The following is a 20,093-nucleotide window of genomic DNA, read 5'->3' as shown; positions in this document are numbered from 1 at the left end:
GCTGGGTTACCAAGTTAACCAATGCATCCAGTTTGCCTTCAAGCTTCTTAGTTTCAGATGATGCAGCTGAGTTTGTAGCTACCTCATGCACTCCTCTAATGACTATAGCATCATTTCTGGCGCTAAATTGCTGGGAGTTGGAAGCCATCTTCTCAATTAAATTTCTAGCTTCAGCAGGAGTCATGTCTCCAAGGGCTCCACCACTAGCAGCATCTATCATACTTCTCTCCATATTACTGAGTCCTTCATAAAAATATTGGAGAAGAAGCTGCTCCGAAATCTGATGGTGAGGGCAACTGGCACATAGTTTTTTAAATCTCTCCCAGTACTCATACAGGCTCTCTCCACTGAGTTGTCTAATACTTGAGATATCCTTCCTGATGGCTGTGGTCCTAGAAGCAGGGAAATTTTTTTTCTAAGAATACTCTCTTAAGGTCATCCCAGCTCGTGATGGACCGTGGAGCAAGGTAATACAACCAGTCCTTTGCCACTCCCTCTAAAGAATGAGGAAAAGCCTTTAGAAATATATGATCCTCTTGGACATCTGGGGGTTTCATGGTGGAGCAGACAATATGAAATTCCTTCAAATGTTTGTGCGGGTCTTCACCTGCAAGGCCATGAAACTTTGGAAGCAAATGAATCAGTCCAGTTTTAAGAACATATGGAACATCCTCATCAGGGTATTGGATGCACAAGCTTTCGTAGGTGAAATCAGGTGCAGCCATTTCCCTTAGAGTGCTCTCACGGGGTGGAGGCTATGCCATGTTCTCAGAATGTTCAAAATCAGAATGCTCAGAATCAGAATGCTCAAAACTATAATGCTCAAAATCAGGATGTTCAAAATCACCAATAACAGAATGCACAGATTCACCAGTAATGGAATGCTCAGGATGATCAAAAGGCATAAAATGATGCCTAACTAATATATGAAATGTCCTATCTATCTCAGGATCAAAGGGTTGTAAGTCAGATGGATTGCCTCTAGTCATACACTACATTCAGCATGCACAACTAGTTGCCTTGTCATGTAAATAAAGGTGCAGGTTTGAACTACAACTACCCTCAAATGATCTCCAAATGACTTAAATTTTGTGAGCAACCTTATAAAATGATGAGAAGATAGCACAAAAAATTTCAGGCAAAAATTCAAAGTCTAACTATGGAAGCTAAAAATGGTAGGTTAAGAAAAATAAGTGAATAAAACTTGAAAAATAAAAAAATTTTGACAGAATCACTATTTTTGGACGATGGAGACCTCAGCCGGCCATAGGCTGGCTACCACGGCGTAGGAAATTTTTTTCTACCCCAAATACATATATAATAATTGTGATTCTGATAACCGGAGCAAAAGTTATGACCGTTTGAAGTTTCGACAAACACAAAATTTGCTACTTTTTTGGAACTTTCAAATCTGACCAAACTAAAGGCTCTAGCTATTTTTCCCACAAAATATAGATTAAAAGAAGTTACCAAAAAAAATTCAGCCAAAAATTAACAACCCAAGCTACTAAAACAAAAAATCTCAAATAATTCAGCATGGGTGGTCGCTAAAATCCGTCTCTACTTGATTTCTACTACTACTTTGTTTTGCCGCAAGCAAAAGTGGTCGCTAAGTCCGTTGCAAAACACTATTCACAGCAAAACACCCAAAACTGAAACAGGGAAAGTACTTAATAGGAAAACTGAAACAGAACACACACTAAACAAAATACTAGGACACTAAACAACACTAACACACATACTAACATAATACTAAAAATTAAACTTAAAACACGAAAGAATTAAACACACAACACTAGCTAGTTATTATGAACCTTTGGACACTGCTCCCCGACAAGGGCGCCAAATTTGATCGAGGCCGTACCCGAATCAAATAAACATGAAAATGCAGTAACTAGGAAGTGATCCTAGGTCGTTTCCCAACGAGCAATGATAAACCAATTGTTCATAATATACTTGTAGTAACAGTAACGATTGGGGGGGGGGGTTGTTTGTTTTGTGATTTAAGGAGCAGAACAAGTAAACTAGAATACGAAACTAATAATATTAAAAATGGGTTATTTCCTCTGATTCAGAAGCCATTCTCTTATCCTGGGTTATGGAGAATTCGTCCCTAACAGTTAACCACTTAATCCAACCCTATTTCAATTAACTAAGCGAAAATCAACCTAGGGTTGTCAATACGTGATTAGGCACCACATACACCAGTTCGCCCTTCGTCCATTAAGCATGAACGCAAGTTAGGCTCAGAGGCAATTAATCGAACATGAAGCGTGCACTGATTAATGTTCACGAATTCGGGTTAACTGGTGAAGGGAAAACTGCCAGGGAACCACATTAAAAACGAAACCTCAAAGAGAGTTGGGCTTCTTCCTCAAAAGGAAACAACACCAGAATAATTAGCCTTCCATAGATTCAAACAGAAAACGTAAATGAAACATGAAGCAGAAACGTAAATAAACAAAAACGTAAATGAGACAGAAACGTAAATGAAAGTAGAAGAAGAAACAAGAACGAAATTGTAATTAGAAGCAGGAATTCGAAAATTGCATTAAGAACGAAACAGTAACATTAGAACATAAAAACTTCAAAACCATAAACCCTAAGCTCTGAATAATAGTCTAACAGAATGCCCTGCACGAATCTCAAGGCTGCTATTTAAAAAGAGTCACTGAAAGTCACTGGGCCCTATTACAATACCCTGGCCCAAAACGAAATAAACACTGAATCACATAAAATAAAATTGCGAAATTTCCTAATTAGAAATTAACTAAGGTAAGCGCTGCTTTATTTGTCCTCTTCAAGTCCACAACCAAAATTCGGATTAAGCCCGATGTTTCATTAATTCCTGAAATTAGATTAAAAACATCAAATTAGCTAAATGAGCCAAAATAATAAAACTGCCTAATTAATTGACAATTAAGACCATTCAGTAATTAAAATGGTGCAAAAAGGGTTTAGAAAATAGAACAAAATGATGGCACATCACTCAGTTAAAGCAAACAGTATCCATAGGACTACAAGTATTTAGCTTGTTGGCTTACATTCTCTGTTTGTTGCAGCTAATTGTCTCCCATTATAGAACCCACAATGAAAACGCAGTCAAATATATCATGAGAAGTAAAATTACATCAAGCTGCCAAGATTATAGTGTATTATTCTAGCTTTCTTGCATCATTCTGTTCAATTTAATCACAATTTACTTTCAAAATTTTACTTGTTCAATCGTACATGAAGTCATCACTACCACCATATTAATCATTCTCTACTCATGAAGAGCACTACTGTGAAGAAACAATGTTTAAACACCAAGCTGAGGTTATAAAATTGTTAAAGGGAATTATGATAATGAAATTTGTTTCTCTGTATATTATTATGATATATGATATGATATGAAAATATGCATATATTTTCTCTTATAACCAAGTTGTAAATTAAAATATTTTTCATTTTTATGACTATGTGAATAGTGAATAATTAGCGTTCAAACAGTCTGTTTTTCTGCGTCTTACATCCCCTTGTTAATGTCCATTTTCTTGAAAGTTGGCATCTTAATATGTTATTTCCAATGAAAAATATGTTTAGAATTGTCATATAAATAATACTCTGTTATATATACAATAGTTGAAACTACCTAAGTTTAGTATCAAGCTCACAACTTGTACAATTTCTGATTTTTGTATATTGAAAAGGGAACTGCGAAGCTCTTTCCTTAATTTTTCTTTGCAGTGCTTTACAATAATAATTTCGTGTTGTGGCTGCGGAGGTCTGACTAGCTATACACACGGAATTTTGTTCGTCTATTGGTAGTGCTCTTTCCAATATTAATATTTTTTTTTGCATTTTCTTATTTAAAAAATAAGTGCTCAATTGACATAATCATGTTCATTTAATTGTTTGTAAGATGTAGACTATAATGATGGTTTTAGTTCTGATTCTGAATAGTCATGATTGTAACTAAAAGTATGTTTTAAAATGCATGTTTCATGCTAAAGGAGTGATTTTTTTCTTCAATATAAGGGAGTTGGATATTGATTTTTGCCATGTGTTTCACCGCTCTTAAAGTAATATTATGACACATCACTTAAGACCTTGATTTTTGTGAAATATAGTGGTCTCTACTCCCACTCACCTTCATAAAATTTAAGTACTTAAAGTATGGATTACTTGTTGTTTCCTCTTAGTTTAATAAAAACGATATTTATTCAGGTCTCTTGACCTGATGATTAGTTTCCTTTTTTAACGCATTAATGCAGTTCTGTTTTTTTTCTTCTTTTCCTTTGTGGGGTGATATTAATCATTCATTTATGAACTATAAGTGAAAATTTGGTTAAGAACTTGAGTTTGTACATGGATGCATTGTAATTATTGTTTTTCTTGCATAGGCGTTTAATTTCATTTCGCAGCAGTATTATATTTGTTCTGCTGGAATCCATATACACTTGATTGCAATGATTTTATATCTTTATTATTCACATCATGGTTGCTTTAATGTGGCAGCTTCCACCCATTTGAAGTCCAGTAATAATTTTAACACAATAAAACAAGTAAAATGAATCACACATTTGTGCGGTTTGAAGAATTTCTTCCTTGATTTGAGTCTCAGTTTCTCATAAGATGCTTCATTGTTTCTAACATAGATGCTAGGGTTGCTTTTTCTTTTTTTAATAATTTCAAATTAAAATCTTTAAGCTAACTAGTCTGTGGTCTATATGTCACAACATTTATATGAAGACATCGAGGTTAAAATCTGAGTCCATTTTTCTTGATAGCAATTGTGAAACACACATGTCCTGAATATGGATCAATGCAATTGCAATCTGCTGCAACAATCAAAACAAATCTGATATCAATGCTTTTGCATCATAATTATTGGTCTACCAATTAAATCTGAAGATGCCTTGTAGTGTTCTGTCATGCTCCATATGAGGTACTATCTGAAGATGCCTTGTAGTGTTCTGCCATGCTCCATATGAGGTACTGTTGGTATACTTGCATCTTGTTTGTACATAGCTGATACTACATCAGTTTGGCAGCACATGTTAGAAAAAATATTAAATAACATGATAATGTGACTCATGTAAATTAAGGGCCTAAACTTGATTTAATAAAATAAAGGGACCTATTGGTAAATATGGGAAGTTAATAAACTTTTGATAACTAACTTGATGGAAGTTTGTTAATAAAAGGCAAAGGGTTATATTTCTGCCATAAGAGTTTTTCCTCTAATTACTTATCAAGAATGTGAGAGGAAAATAAAAGAAGGAAAGAGATAGATTGAGACAAAGAAGATTGAAGAACTTATGCCTTTCAAGAATCAAGATAAGTTCTACTTACTTTCAAACTATATGAGGGAATCATAGATTCTAAGATCTTTACAATATGTAATAGATTCATTAAATATAAATGTAGGGAATCTATAAATAACACAACATACCAATCAATAAATGGTCATCACTCACCAAACAAAGAGAGGAAATAATATTACCAAGGAAATTGCAAACAGAAAGTAAACTCGCCAGTAGAAAGCGTGATGTTGAGAGTTGCTGGTTTTGGAGACATTTTTCTTTTGATTTTCCTCCAACTCCTCAAAGAGGCATGCAACCAAATTTACTCAATGGCTTTTGTGTGTGCACGTGCATGTTTGATTTGTTGTTTCAATTTATTAGTTGTATGGCTTGTTTCAATGTATCAGTACACGTCTTGCAATTGAATTATCCTTTTAATTAACTTTCACATGACCTTGGGCCTAGTTTGGATAAATTTGTCGATAAATATTTGTAATAGAAGAAATAGGGGGTAAAATGAATGAAATTTCTCTCATAAAATAAAATACTGTTATACACCTAAGGAGAGGTTATGTTTATATAGAGATTTTAACCAATGAGATAAGTTGATTTTAACCATTGAGATAAGTTTGATGCATTTTACCTCTTCACTTTCTTCTCCTATAAGTACTTCATGACAAGTTTATCTAAACTGAACCCCTATGTAAACTGAGGTTTTACTGCATGTTGATTATTTCCACCACTGTCCTTGTAGATAAAATCTGCTCTTCAAAACAACTAAATTATTCTTTTACTACCTGTATTGTAATCAAGTCCACATTTTTCTTTACTATAGCACTGCATCACTGCACTCCTTGTGGTAGTTACTCAACTTCTTCGAGGTATGTATTTATTTGTGACACTATTGTGCTTATTACCAGGTAGTTTATATATGAGTATTGATTTACATTAGTTGTTACGATTTTTGTGTGTGAACCTTAGTTTCCCATTTGAGATTCAATACATTGATTAATACAGACAATTCAGATTAATTGATGTATTGAATCTTGAATTGTCCGTTTGGACAATTTGGGAAGACTCATTTTTATAGTTGATTCATACATATAGGTAAATTTTGTTTTCTACGATTTGAAGAAATTTCGGTATAGTGCATTTCACTTTGTTCTTCGGATGCATACTTGACTGCGGTGGATGTGGAATATGTCATTGCTTTCATGTTGTGTACCTGGAGATCAATGCGAAATGCTGCCGAAATTTCATCAAATTTAAGAAAACAGAGTTAACCTTTACGTATTAATCTACTATAAAAATGTCTTCCTGAATGGGATAGGACCACACCTTTAATAAAAAAAAGTGAGGTTATCATGCATAACGGATAACTTAATGAAGTGTGACAGCAAAGGGGAAACATGGATCAAAGTTGGAAGAAAGAATCACACATTAGTGATGAGTATGCGAATGGGGTTGAACAATTCCTACAATTTATTGAACGTAATGCACAAAGTTTGGGTGGACAATTTTTTTGTCCATGTGTAAAATGTTTGAACAGGAGATGCCACTCAATAAATGAAATAAGATCACATCTTATATGTTACAGGATCATTTGGAATTACACCAAATGGATATGGCAAGGGGAATTGCTTGTTATGCTAACAGTTGGTCGCACTAAGCCGATTGATGAAGACGTTGAGGATTGTATAGAAGACATGATTCGCAATCATGGGCAAGACTATTTTCAACAAGCACATGCACCTTTGTATGAGAAAATAGAAAATGATTCAAAGAAGCCTTTGTATTTAGGGTGCACAACTTTCACAAGGTTCTTAGCGGTCTTAGCTTTGGTCAACTTGAAGACACGATTTGGTTGGAGTGACAAAAGCTTCAATGAATTGCTTGTGTTATTGAAAAAGCTGCTTCCTAAAGATAACATGTTGTCGAAGAATCACTACAAGGCAAAGAAGATTTTATGGCCAGTGGGAATAGAGTACCAGAAAATCCATGCATGTCCAAATGATTACGTCTTGTACAAAAATCAATTTGTAGAATTGAATAAGTGCCCCACATGTGGTGTATCATGGTACAAAGTCAACACTTTATGAATGCAGTGATGATGCAACCACAAACAACAGTCGTCCAGCAAAGGTGTGTTGGTATCTTCCAATAATATCAAGGTTTAAGCGATTGTTTGCTAATGGACATGATGCAAAAATCCTTACATGGCATGTAGACGACAAAAAAAGTGATGGATTGCTCTGACATTCGATTGATAACCTGCAATGGAAGATAATCGATTGTTTGTATCCTGATTTTGGGGACGAGCCAAGAAATCTAAGGCTTGGTCTTGCTTCAAATGAAATGAATCCTTTTGGTAACTTAAGCACTAACCATAGTTCATGGCCTGTTTTGCTAATGATTTACAAGCTCCCTCCTTGGTTGTGCATCAAGCGAAAGTACATAATGCTTTGTATGATGATAGTGGTCCAAGGCAGCCAGGGAATGACATTAACATCTATCTGACTTCGTTGATTGAAGACTTGAGAAAATTGGGGGAAGACGAGGTTGATGTGTGGGATGCAAATCTGCAATAGACCTTCAGGTTGCGTGCTATGGTTTTTTGTACCATTAATGAGTTTCCTGCATATGAAAATTTGAGTGGTTATAGTGTCAAAGGACATTATGCATGTCCTATCTATGAGAAAAATACAAGCTTTTTTCCAGCTAAAATATGGAAAGATGATAGTATATACCAGGCACCGAAGATTTCTTAAACATTATCATCCATATCGGCAATTGAAGAAAACTTTTTATGGAAGTCAGGAAAATGAAAGTGCACTGAAACCATTAGCTGGCAAAAAAGTTTATGATCGGGTAAAGGACATTGCAACTATCTTTGGGAAGACACAAAAAAAAAATCATCTTCTAAGGCAAACATATGGAAGAAAAGGTCAATATCCTTTGATCTTCCATACTGGTTGAATCTTGATGTTCGATATTGTATAAACGTAATGCATGTGGAGAAAAATGCCTATGATAGTTTTGTAAATGTATGAATACAGGGTTTTGATGATGCCAAAAGTATAATCAAATAAGATTGCTTCAACAAATATTCAAGGTTAAGCAAACAGAGATTGCTTCAAGATTAATTCAAGGTCAAGCAAACAAGATCAAGAAAAAGATAAGGCCTTATAATATTTGTTAAAAGAATCTTACTGGTTGATCATTTTTTGCCTTAATCAAATTGTTTGCAAGAGATCAAAGGCACTAGTAATCGATTACCAGAAGACAAGATTTCAAATGAGCTTTTCAAAAGGGTTTTGAAATTTGAATTTTGAATCTTGTAATCGATTACCAGATGTTTATAATCGATTACCAGTAACGACACTTCAGAAAACACTTTGAAAAGTCATGACCCTCCAAAATATAAATGTGTAATCCATTACCAGAAACCTGTAATCGATTACTAGTAAGAAAATTGCAGAAAAGCTTTTTGAAAAGACACATCTTTTCTAACCATTTTTGAAAAGGCACGATGGGCCTATATATATGTGTTTGACTTCAAAAAGAAAGTGAGAGAGATATTCTAAGAGAACTTAATTGTCAAATGCTCTCTCAACAACTATTGGCCCAACACTTGCAAATTTATTGAGAATTCATCTAGGAACTTCAATTTGTATTATCATCTCTAAAAGAGAGAAATTCCTCTAGGATCTTCAAATTTGTATCATCTAGTCTAAATGAGAGAAATCTTTCTGTTCATCTCTTAAACTCAGTTGTAATCAAGAGACGGTGTGTCTCTTAGATTGTGAGAATTTTGAACACAAGGGTGAGAGATCCCAAGGTGTGTTCAAAGTCTATAAAGGATTTATAGAGATAGTGGAAAATCTCAAGTGGATTGCTTGAGGACTGGATGTAGGCACGAGAAGTGGTCGAACCAGTATAAATCAAGTTTGCAATTCTCTCTTCCCTTATCTTATTTATTTTATTGCAATCAATTTTGTCTTGCACGTTTAAAGAACATTATTAAATTGATTGTTGCTTCTTCTTCTGCATTTTGAGTCTATCATTTAAAAGGGGGTTAAAAGTTTGTTAGTGGGAAATTTTGTAAGACTTAATTCACCCCCCCTCTTAAGTTATTGAGGCCACTTATCCAACAAGTTTAATTGGCACCCTTCTTAACATTCAAGACAAGACAAAGGATGGTTTGAAGTGTCATCAAGACTTGGTTGAGATGGATATACCAGAGTAGTTGCATCCTGTCAGACCCTAATTTCATCTGGGTATAATGTTTTTATCATTTGGATATGATGTTTTGATCATTGCTAATTGAATTACGGTGTTTGGCACTAGTTACAGTGCAAGGCCAAGGGGTCGCGCAGGGTTTTGATGGTTGTTTGTCAGTTCCATAAACCAAAGCCACAAGGAAGGGGAAAAATGGTCATTTCCTAGAGTTTTTTGACCCTAAAGTCGCCCAGGTTAGCATCTAGCTCGCCTGGGCAAAGAAAAAGCTTCAGCCCTAAGCAAGCTACTCACTTGGGCGAGCTAATAACTTCAAGCCTAAGCAAGCAGGTCGCCTGGGCGAGCTTTCCTTGCACCAAATGGTTTTTTCTATAAATAGCCATGTAGGGGAAGAGGTTCCGAGGGTCTGAAAACTGAAGAAATGGAGGAAAAACGCAGAAAGGAGAAAGAGAAGAAGAAAAAAAGAAAAGCTGAGGCGATGCCGAATTGAACCATGGATCGTTTCCTACATCATTTCCCTTGCTAGCCTTATACCCTGTGCAACAATTGATTAGTTTTTCTTAAGATTTTGATGTAATCTATTTACCCCAATAGGCCCTTTGTGATATTATGTGTGCATTTATCTTCTCCACTTATCGTTGGTAATTTCATTTTATTCGTAAGGCTTAGTTCTAATTGGTCACTAGTGTCATGAAATTGGTTTTTTTTTAGTAAGACTCGAAAGTAATAAACAGAACCAAATGAAAAAAATCAATTCACAACCAAACTTTTTTTCATCAAATATCACTTGAGATCGTTTCAAGGTCCAACGCCTTAACGGTTCTCTTTGCTTTTTTTTTTCCAAAAAAATTAAAACGTTGTTTCAAGGTCCAACGCCTTAACAACTTTTTGTTTGCATTTAAAATGAATGTTTTAAAAAAACATAAACATTCTTATTAAAGAACTACGTATGTCTGATTTCATCATTGCACCTAGGGATATGTAGGATTAAGGGCAACACCCTTGTCGATTCGAAAAAAAAATAATAATAAAAAAAGGAAAATAAATAATTTTGAAGTCACGTTTTGTACACTCGATTAAAGGTTGTCGTCCCTTGTGATGGGCGTATGGGGTGCTAATACCTTCCCTATGCATAAACAACTCCCGAATCCTTCTTTTCAAAATTCACAGAACTCTTTTTGGTATCTCTAACGTTTTCCTTAAATAAACATTGGTGGCAACTACTACTCATTTTCTTCCTAGAAGACAAAAACTCCCCTATTAATTTCTTTCGTCGTTCGGTCGTAAGGTAGGTTGTGACAGATGGTGACTCCACTGAGGAATCGTTAGAGAGTTAAGTCATTTGATTGAGTATGCAATTTTATTGTGACCTTTTATTTATTTATTTTCCCTTTCTCTTTAATCCCTGTGTTGTGCTCATGTTCATTAAAGTTTCATTCTGTTACTATTTGTTTTGCGGTTTAGCTTCGAACTCGTTTCCTTTATTCATTGTTTCACTCATGTTTGTATATAACCTTTGCTACATTGTTACTTCTTGGTGTTAGAAATAAATTGTGCCATTGAATCCTAGGATAGACGACATGTGCTATATGTAGAAGCAAACTTCATAATGATGAATCAAGTTGATTCAAGTAGTTTTGATGATGACAAAGATGATGACAAAAAGCCCAAAGAATGATTTCAAGATTGAGTCAACAAGTTCAAGATCAAGATTAATTTCAAGTTTCATGAGAAGAAATCAAGAAGATTCAAGAATCAATAGAAGTTTGATTTCAAGATTCAAGAGAAGAAATCAAGAAGATTCAAGAATCAAGAGAAGTTTGATTTCAAGATTCAAGAGAAGATGAATTCAAGATTCAAGAGAAGAAATCAAGGAGACTTCACAAGGGAAGTATTGAAAAGATTTTTTAAAAAACAAACATACCACAATTTTGTTTTTCAAAAGAGTTTCTCTCAAAATTTTCTAAGTTACCAGAGTATTTACTCTCTGGTAATCGATTACCAGTTTCCTGTAATCGATAACCAGTGATAAAATTTGATTTCAAAAGCTTTTAACTGAATTTGCAACGTTTCAAATATTTTTTAAATGGTGTAATCGATTACAATATATTGGTAATTGATTACCAGTGTATCTGAACATTGAAATTCAAATTCAATTGTGAAGAGTCATATCTTTTCATAAAGTGCATTGTGTAATCGATTACATGGTTATGATAATCGATTACCAGTGACAAGTTTTGAATAAAAGGTCAAGAGATGTAACTCTTCCAATGGTTTTTTCAAAGATTTTCTCAAGGGTATAACTCTTCCAATGGTTTTCTTGACCATACATGAAGAGTCTATAAAAGCAAGATCTTGACTTGCATTCAAACAACTTTTAGAATTTTTTCAGAACCTCTTGAACAACTTTTGAGAAATCTTGAAACCTTTCCTTCTTATCTTTCTTCTTCTTCTTCCTTTGCCAAAAAGCTTTCTAAGTTTTCTGTTTTCCAAACCTTGTTCTTCTACAGAAAACAAAAGTTTGCTATATCTTTTCATTCTCTTCTCCCTTTGCCAAAAAGAATTCAACAAGGACTAATCGCCTGAATTCTTTTTGTGTCTCTCTTCTCCTTTTTCCAAAAGAATGAAGGACTAACCACCTGAATTCTTTTGTGTCTCCCTTCTCCCTTTTCAAAGAATTCCAAAGGACACAGTCTGAGAATTCTTTGGATTCTTCCCTTTCCCTTAAACAAAAGATTTCAAAGGACTAACCGCCTGAGACATCTTTTGTTTCCCCTTCACAAAGATTCAAAGGACTAACAGCCTGAGAACTTTGTCTTAACACATTGGAGGGTACATCCTTTGTGGTACAAGTAGAGGGTACATCTACTTGGGTTGTTGTAATTGAAAACAAGAGAGGGTATATCTCTTGTGGATCAGTTCAAGTGGAGGGTACATCCACTTGGTTGTTCAAAGAGAACAAGGGAGGGTACATCCCTTGTGGATCTTTGCTTATAAAGGTTTTTACAAGGTTGAAAAGAAATCTCAAGGACCGCAGGTTGCTTGGGGACTGGATGTAGGCACGGGTTGTTGCCGAACCAGTATAAAATTCTTGTGTTTGTCTTCTTCTTCCCTACACTCTTTAATTTTTGCTGTGCACTTTAATTATCGCTTTTACTTTTGGTTAAGTTTCTATTTCTTTTCTTTACTTTCTTAACTTTGTAGTAAAAGCCTAATTGAATCTAGTAACATTAAGAAGGATAAGTTTTTTTTTAATTAGTAATGGTTCACTAATAATTAATTCAACCCCCCTTCTTAATTATTCCGAGGCCACTTGATCCAACACTATACTTCTTGTATCTGCCTGGAAATTTTTTGGTTGTTTTGCAGGTGGGGTTGAGTAAGTCTTAGGTTGCTCCGTTCACACATGACACCTACACTTTTTGCACACACTTTGATATATTGGGCCCTATACCCGGGTCTGTGTTAGCCATAGGGAGTGGAGGTCGATTTGTGGTCACGCAGGGTCCCTGACTCGCTTGATAATAGTGAAATCTCATCTAGAGTTTTCCTCTTTTGGTGATGCATTGTCACTAATAGTCCCTTTTGCCCCAGTGTATTACCTAAGAGGATGATATCTCTAGAGGCCGATAAGGTTACATGAAAATACCCTTAGGAGTTGTCACTAGATAGTGGACTTTTTGATCCTTTCCATTAGGTTCCTGAATTAAGGATACAGAGCAAACTCACCATGTCTGGTTTTCTTGATTGCATCATGCATCTCTTCATGGCATCATAAAGGGCATATCATTCCTGCATGATCATTTATCATATTCATGCATTGTATTTGCATAAGTCATTGCATTGTCAAACAATTCATTTAGCATGTTTTTGTTCAGCCAATTGCATACATTCTGTTATCATCGTTTGCATGTTATGCATAATCCTGTTGTATAGTTGTTGTCGCAACCTACCCTTCGGCAGGAGGGCGACGCAAGGGCTCACGGGTGCGTCTCCAAGAAAGGAAAATGCACAAAGTTGCCACCAACGTTTATTCGAGGAAAACATCAGAAAAACCGGAAAGGTGTGGTTTACGAACTTTAAGTGTGAAAGGTTCGGGAATTGTTTTTACGCACGGGGAAGGTATTAGCACCCCACGCGTCCGTCACAAGGGATGACAACCTTTAATCAAATGTGCAATATCATGTCTTCAATTTGTGTTATTTTCCCTTTTTTTATGTTTTTATGTCTTTTTATGCCTTTTGTACTTTTTATCATTTTGTGGTCGACAATGGTGTTTCCCTCGCTCCTACGTATCCTTAATTGCGATGAGGAAATCATACCTACGTAGTTCTTTTAGAACTAAAGGTTGGTTAAGTTGTTTTTATCTTTTTTTGCAATATATATTTTAATCGAACAAAAGTTGTTTAAGGCGTTGGACCATTAAACGATCTTTTGATTTTTGGAAAGGAGAGAAACGTTAAGGCGTTGGACCATTAACGATCTCTTGTTTTTGAAAGGAGAGAAACGTTAAGGCGTTGGACCATTAACAATCTCTTGTTTTTGAAAGGAGAGAAACGTTAAGGCATTGGACCATTAACAATCTCTTGGGGTGGTCGACAAAAGCGGGACGTTTGCTCCTACATATCCTCAATTGCGATGAGGAAATCAGACCTACGTAGTTCTTGCAAAAATGGTAAAGTTATGTCTTGATTTTATGCTTTTGAATGGTCCATGTTAACTGATAAAAGCAAAGAAGAACCGTTAAGAATTAGACCAGTTTCCACTGTTGAATGATCCTAAAAACACATGCATCTACATGATCATGGCAAAAGCATGGTAGAATGAAGTTCTGATAGCACAGTGAACACACAAAACATCATAAATAGATAAAAAGATATTTACATCAATTACCTACAAGGAAGATCCAACAGAGGATTTAGCTTTCCATAATTGGGAAGCTTCCTTTACAACGAAGAGAAGAGAAAGATGAACGATTGCAAAAATACAAGTAGTGGGGATGTCTCCTCCACCTCTAGGACCTCACAATCACTCACAAACTCATCTCAAGCTCTCAGGACGACTTCCTCTTCAAGCTCTGGTCTCTGTAGATCTTCACACAACAAAATCTCTCAAACTCTCTAGAACTTGGACCTTTCTCTCTCTAGAATCTAACACATGCAGAAGCTCCTTGAGAAAATGGCCAAACTCTTTCTCTAAATTTGATTTCAGGCTTAAATAGGTGGCTTTGTTCGTGCTCCTGCGCTTAGCGCAACTTTGATCAAGCATCGTCTGCAGATTCCTCTTGTTGGACTAAACTCGGCCAGGACCGCATTAAGACAAACATACAACAACTAGGTTACCGTACCCCAATTCCTCATGAAAATATGACAAACTAGCCCTGTCCTATCAATTTCTAAGAATCAGACCAATTTCCACTGTTGAATGATCCTAAAAACACATGCATCTACGTGATCATGGTAAAAGCATGGTAGAATGAAGTTCTGATAGCACAGTGAACACACAAAACATCATTAAATAGATGAAAAGATATTTGCATCAATTACCTACAAGGAAGATCCAACAGAGGATTTAGCTTTCCATAACTAGGAAGCTTCCTTTACAACGAAGAGAAGAGAAAGATGAAAGATTGCAGTAATACAAGTAGTGGGGATGCTCCTCCACCTCTAGGACCTCACAATCACTCACAAACTCATCTCAAGCTCTCAGGATGGCTTCCTCTTCAAGCTCTGGTCTCTGCAGATCTTCACACAACAAAATCTCTCAAACTCTCTAGAACTTGGACCTTTCTCTCTCTAGAATCTAACACATGCAGAAGCTCCTTGATAAAATGGCCAAACTCCTTCTCTAAATCTGAGTTCAGGCTTAAATAGGTGGCTTTGTTTGTGCTCATGCGCTTAGCGTAACTTTGATCCGCTCAGCGCACATTATTGAATATCAGCTTAGCGCGTGCTTTTCTCGCTCAGTGGATGGACTGAAGCGGTGCGCTTAGCGGGATGACCCCTCACTTAGCGAACATGCACAACTCATCCTTCTTCCAGATTCTTCCTCGTGCTTAGTCGAGGAATGTTGCGCTTAGCGGATGTCTCGCTAAGCCAACAGATTGGCTTAGCGAGCGTGTGAAAATCAGCACTTCACAACTTGCCTAATTAACCTGAAATTGAGAGTAAATGATTATTAAACACACAAAACAAAATTACTAAGTATTTATTACCTATCTTTAACTAAAAGAACTTATAACACTACAAAATAACCATAAATTGGAGGAGTTTGATACAATTTACACAAGTTTTATACACAAAAGTTAGTCGTATTCACCGACTAGCAAGCAAGAGATAGCATTATCAGCTTACCATGGTATTGCAATTCCCTTTGGAAAAAGAACCTAATTATGTGACAAACTACCTAGTTTATGATGAAGAGCTTGATGACCCAAAAGGCAGCTCTGCCGGTCAAGTAGTTCTTGAAGAATTAGAAAAAACTAGACCAACAGAACAACCCAAAGCAGAATTGAATACTCTTCCAACGCATTTAAAGTATGTATTTTTGGAAGATAATGAGACTAAGCCCGTTATAATTAGCAGAACCTTGCATAAGGAATAAGAAGATCAATTGGTGCAAATTCTAAAACTTTGTAGAGAAGCTATTGGTTGGCACATCTCTGATTTAAAAGGAATCAGTCCATCATATTGTATGCACAAGATCAATTTGGAAGCTGATTACAAGTCCGTGAGATAACCTCAGAGAAGATTGAAACCTATAATGAAAGAAGAAGTAAGAAAAGAAGTGCTCAAGTTACTAGAGGCAGGGCTCATTTATCCAATTTCGGACAACTCATGGGTTAGTCCTATTCAATTTGTTCCGAAAAAGGGAGGTATGACAGTGGTAAAAAATGATAGAGATGAGCTAATTCCTACAAGAACAGTCACTGGATGGAGAATGTGTATTGATTATAGGAAGCTCAATGAAGCCACAAGGAAATACCATTACCCGCTTCCCTTCATAGATCAAATGCTTGAGAGACTTGCAGGGCAATCTTTCTACTATTTCTTGGATGGATACTCAGGCTAAAATCAGATTGCAGTAGATCCTCAGGACCAAGAAAAGACAGCTTTCACATTCCCCTTCGGTGTATTTGCTTATCACCGCATGCCATTCGGTTTATGTAATGCCCAAGCTACTTTCCAGAGATGTATGATGGCAATTTTTGCTGACATGGTAGAGAAATGTATTGAAGTCTTTATGGATGATTTTTCGGTCTTTGGTGCATCTTTTGGAAATTGCATAGTAAATTTAGAGAAAGTGTTATAGTGCTGTGAAGAATCTAATTTGGTGCTTAACTGAGAAAAATGTCACTTTATGGTTCAAGAAGGTATTATGCTGGGACACAAGATCTCTAAAAGAGGAATTGAGGTGGATAAAGCAAAATTAGATGTTATTGATAAACTTCCACCCTCAGTTAATGTGAAAGGCATACAAAGTTTTTTAGGTCATGCTGAATTCTATCGGTGATTCATTAAAGACTTCTCCAAAATTGCTAAACCCTTAAGCAATCTACTGAATAAGGATGTTGTGTGTTTGTGTTTAATGAAGAATGTTTATAAGCCTTTAACACTCTGAAAGCTAAGTTGGTTTCTGCTCCTGTGATTACAACACCAGATTGGGGACAAGAGTTTGAATTGATGTGTGATGCAAGTGGTTATGCAGTAGGTGCTGTGCTGGGGCAGCGGAAGGGTAGAATGTTTCATACCATCTATTATGCTAGCAAAGTTTTGAATGATGCTCAGATTAACTATGCCACCACTTAGAAAGAATTGTTGGCAATTGTTTTTGCACTTGAGAAATTTCGATCTTATTTGGTAGGATCAAAAATAGTGATTTACACTAATCATGCATCAATTAAATATCTGTTACGCAAAGTTGATTCCAAGCCACATTTGATCAGATGGATACTGTTGCTTCAAGAGTTTGATTTAGTCATTAAGGACAAGAAATGTTCTGAAAATGTGGTAGCAGACCACCTATCCAGATTGGTGAATGAAGATGTCACTTCAAAGGAGGCTGAAATAAAAGATAAATTTTCGGATGAATCTTTATTTTTGATTGCAGGAAGACCTTGGTTTGCTGATATGGACAATTTCAAGGTAGCAGGTGTCATTCCTAAAGACCTCAATTGGAAGTAGAGAAAGAAATTCTTCCATGATGCCCGACATTATGTTTGGGATGATCCACACTTGTTCAAAGTAGGTGCAGATAATCTTCTTCGAAGATGTGTGACAAGTGAGGAGGCCAAGGGCATATTGTGGCATTGTCACAATTCCCCATGTGGCAGGCATTATGGCAGAGACAAAACAGCGGCTAAGGTCTTACAGTTAGGATTTTTCTGGCCAACACTTTTTAAAGACTCCCATCACCATGTCTTAAAATGTGACCAATGTCAAAGAATGGGGGGAATTTCCCGAAGGAATGAGATGCCTCTGCAAAACATTATGGAAGTTGAAGTTTTTGATTGCTGGGGTATTGATTTCATGGGTCCATTTCCTTCATCTGCAGGAAATGAATACATATTGGTAGTTGTTGATTATTTGTCTAAATGGGTGGAAGCTATGGCCACTTCAAGAAATAATGCTAAGACTATGGTGAAGTTTATCAAGAAGAATATTTTTGCTCGATTTGGGGTGCCTCGAATCTTAATCAGTGATGGTGGTTCACACTTCTGTAACACTCAACTTCAAAAGGTGCTGAGTCAATATCATGTGAATCATAGAGTGGCATCTCCCTACCATCCTCAAAATAATGGGCAAGTCGAAGTATCTAACAGAGAATTAAAGGAAATACTAGAGAAAACAGTGGCATCAACCAGAAAAGATTGGTCAGCCAAATTGGAAGATGCACTGTGGGCTTATAGAACAACATACAAAACTCCAATTGGTTTGTCTCCTTCTCAACTGGTGTATGGAAAATCATGTCACTTACTAGTTGAAATGGAACACAAGGCATATTGGGCTCTGAAATTTCTGAACATTGATGAGAAGGCATCAAGGGAGCACAAAAAGCTCCAATTGTTGGAGCTAGAAGAAATTCGATTGACAGCTTATGAATCTTCAAGACTTTACAAAGAAAAAGTCAAGACCTATCATGAAAAAAAACTGTTGAAGAAAGACTTCAAACCAGGACAACAGGTACTACTTTTTAATTCAAGATTCAAATTATTTCCCGGTAAGCTGAAATCCAAATGGTTTGGACCCTTTATTATAAAAAAAAGTTCGATCTTATGGTGCAATAGAGCTATACGACCCACAATCTCAGAATCCTGACAGAACATGGGTAGTAAATGGCCAGAGGTTGAAACTGTACCATGGTGAAGAATTCACAAGAGCACATAGCACTGTGCATTTGATCACCCATTGATGTAAACGTGTCAAACTAATGACGTTAAAGAAGCGCTTCCTGGGAGGCAACCCAGTTTTAATTTCTGTTATCTTTGCATTTTATGCAGTATATCATGTGGAACTTGCTTCATAATCATTACATTGGGGTATATCAGCTTGTTTTTAAATGATAGATATAAGAGTTTCAATTTCTTAAGAAAGGGACTGAAAAATAACTTAGAATTTTTCTTCTTCTGAAACACAGTCCTTTTGCTAAGCGCATCTTTGGTCATGCGCTAAGCCGAGAGTCTCTGGCGCTTAGCGCTTAACCCTTGCATCTCAGGCTGATTTGGTCCACTAAGCTGGCCAAGGGTGAGCTAAGCCCATTTCAATTTGATCTGAATTAGGCTAAGCGATAGACTGCTCGCTAAGCTTATTACATTCATTGGCTAAGCGCGATGCGTCGCGGCTAAGCTCATTTCCTTGCGGCCAAAATTGGGTTTCATTGAGCTAAGCAAAACTCATGCCATCTAAGCCCAATTCCTTACGGCCAGAGCAGCGCTAAGCGATCCATCAACCGCTAAGCACCTATTCCTCTGTAATGAAGATGCACTATTTCAGCTAAGCCAGCTGAGAGCCAGGCTTAGCGAGAGTTGCAGGTATTTTGTTCTGCAGAACTTACTAAGTGGCCCTATCTCCGCGCTAAGCCATGTTGGATCAAGTGGCCTCAGAATAATTAAGAAGGGGGGTTGAATTAATTATGAACTTTTCTTGACTAATTAAAATTTATCCTTCTTAATATTACTAGATTCAATTAGGATTTACTACTAAGTTATGAGAAAGTAAAGAAAAAAAACAATAACTTAGACAAAAGTAAAGCGGAAATAAAAAGTACACAGTGGAAAGATAAAAAGTGTAGGTAAGAAGAAGACAAACACAGGATTTATACTGGTTCGGCCACAACCCATGCCTACGTCCAGTCCCCAAGCAACCACCGTTTCTTGAGATTTCCAATAACCTTGTAAAATACTTTACAAGAAAAGATCCACAAGGGATGTACCCTCCCTTGTTCTCTTTGAACAACCAAGTGGATGTACCCTCTACTTAAACTGATCCACAAGAGATGTACCCTCTCTTGTTCTCAGTATAACAACCCAAGTAGATGTACCCTCTACTTGTACCACAAAGGATGTACCCT

At 36.3% G+C, this 20,093-nt stretch overlaps 1 non-coding gene across 1 annotated transcript; it reads left to right on the top strand.

Moving 5' to 3' along the window:
- The first annotated feature begins 278 nt into the window (after window positions 1-278).
- LOC114410945 lies at window positions 279-385 on the top strand. Its single transcript, XR_003666336.1, has one exon. It is a non-coding gene; the product is annotated as a small nucleolar RNA R71 (small nucleolar RNA).
- Window positions 386-20,093: the final 19,708 nt, after the last annotated feature.

Source organism: Glycine soja, chromosome 4, assembly GCF_004193775.1.
Source record: "Glycine soja cultivar W05 chromosome 4, ASM419377v2, whole genome shotgun sequence".
Classification (NCBI taxonomy): domain Eukaryota; kingdom Viridiplantae; phylum Streptophyta; class Magnoliopsida; order Fabales; family Fabaceae; genus Glycine; species Glycine soja.
This window is presented reverse-complemented; position numbering and strand designations above follow the sequence as displayed.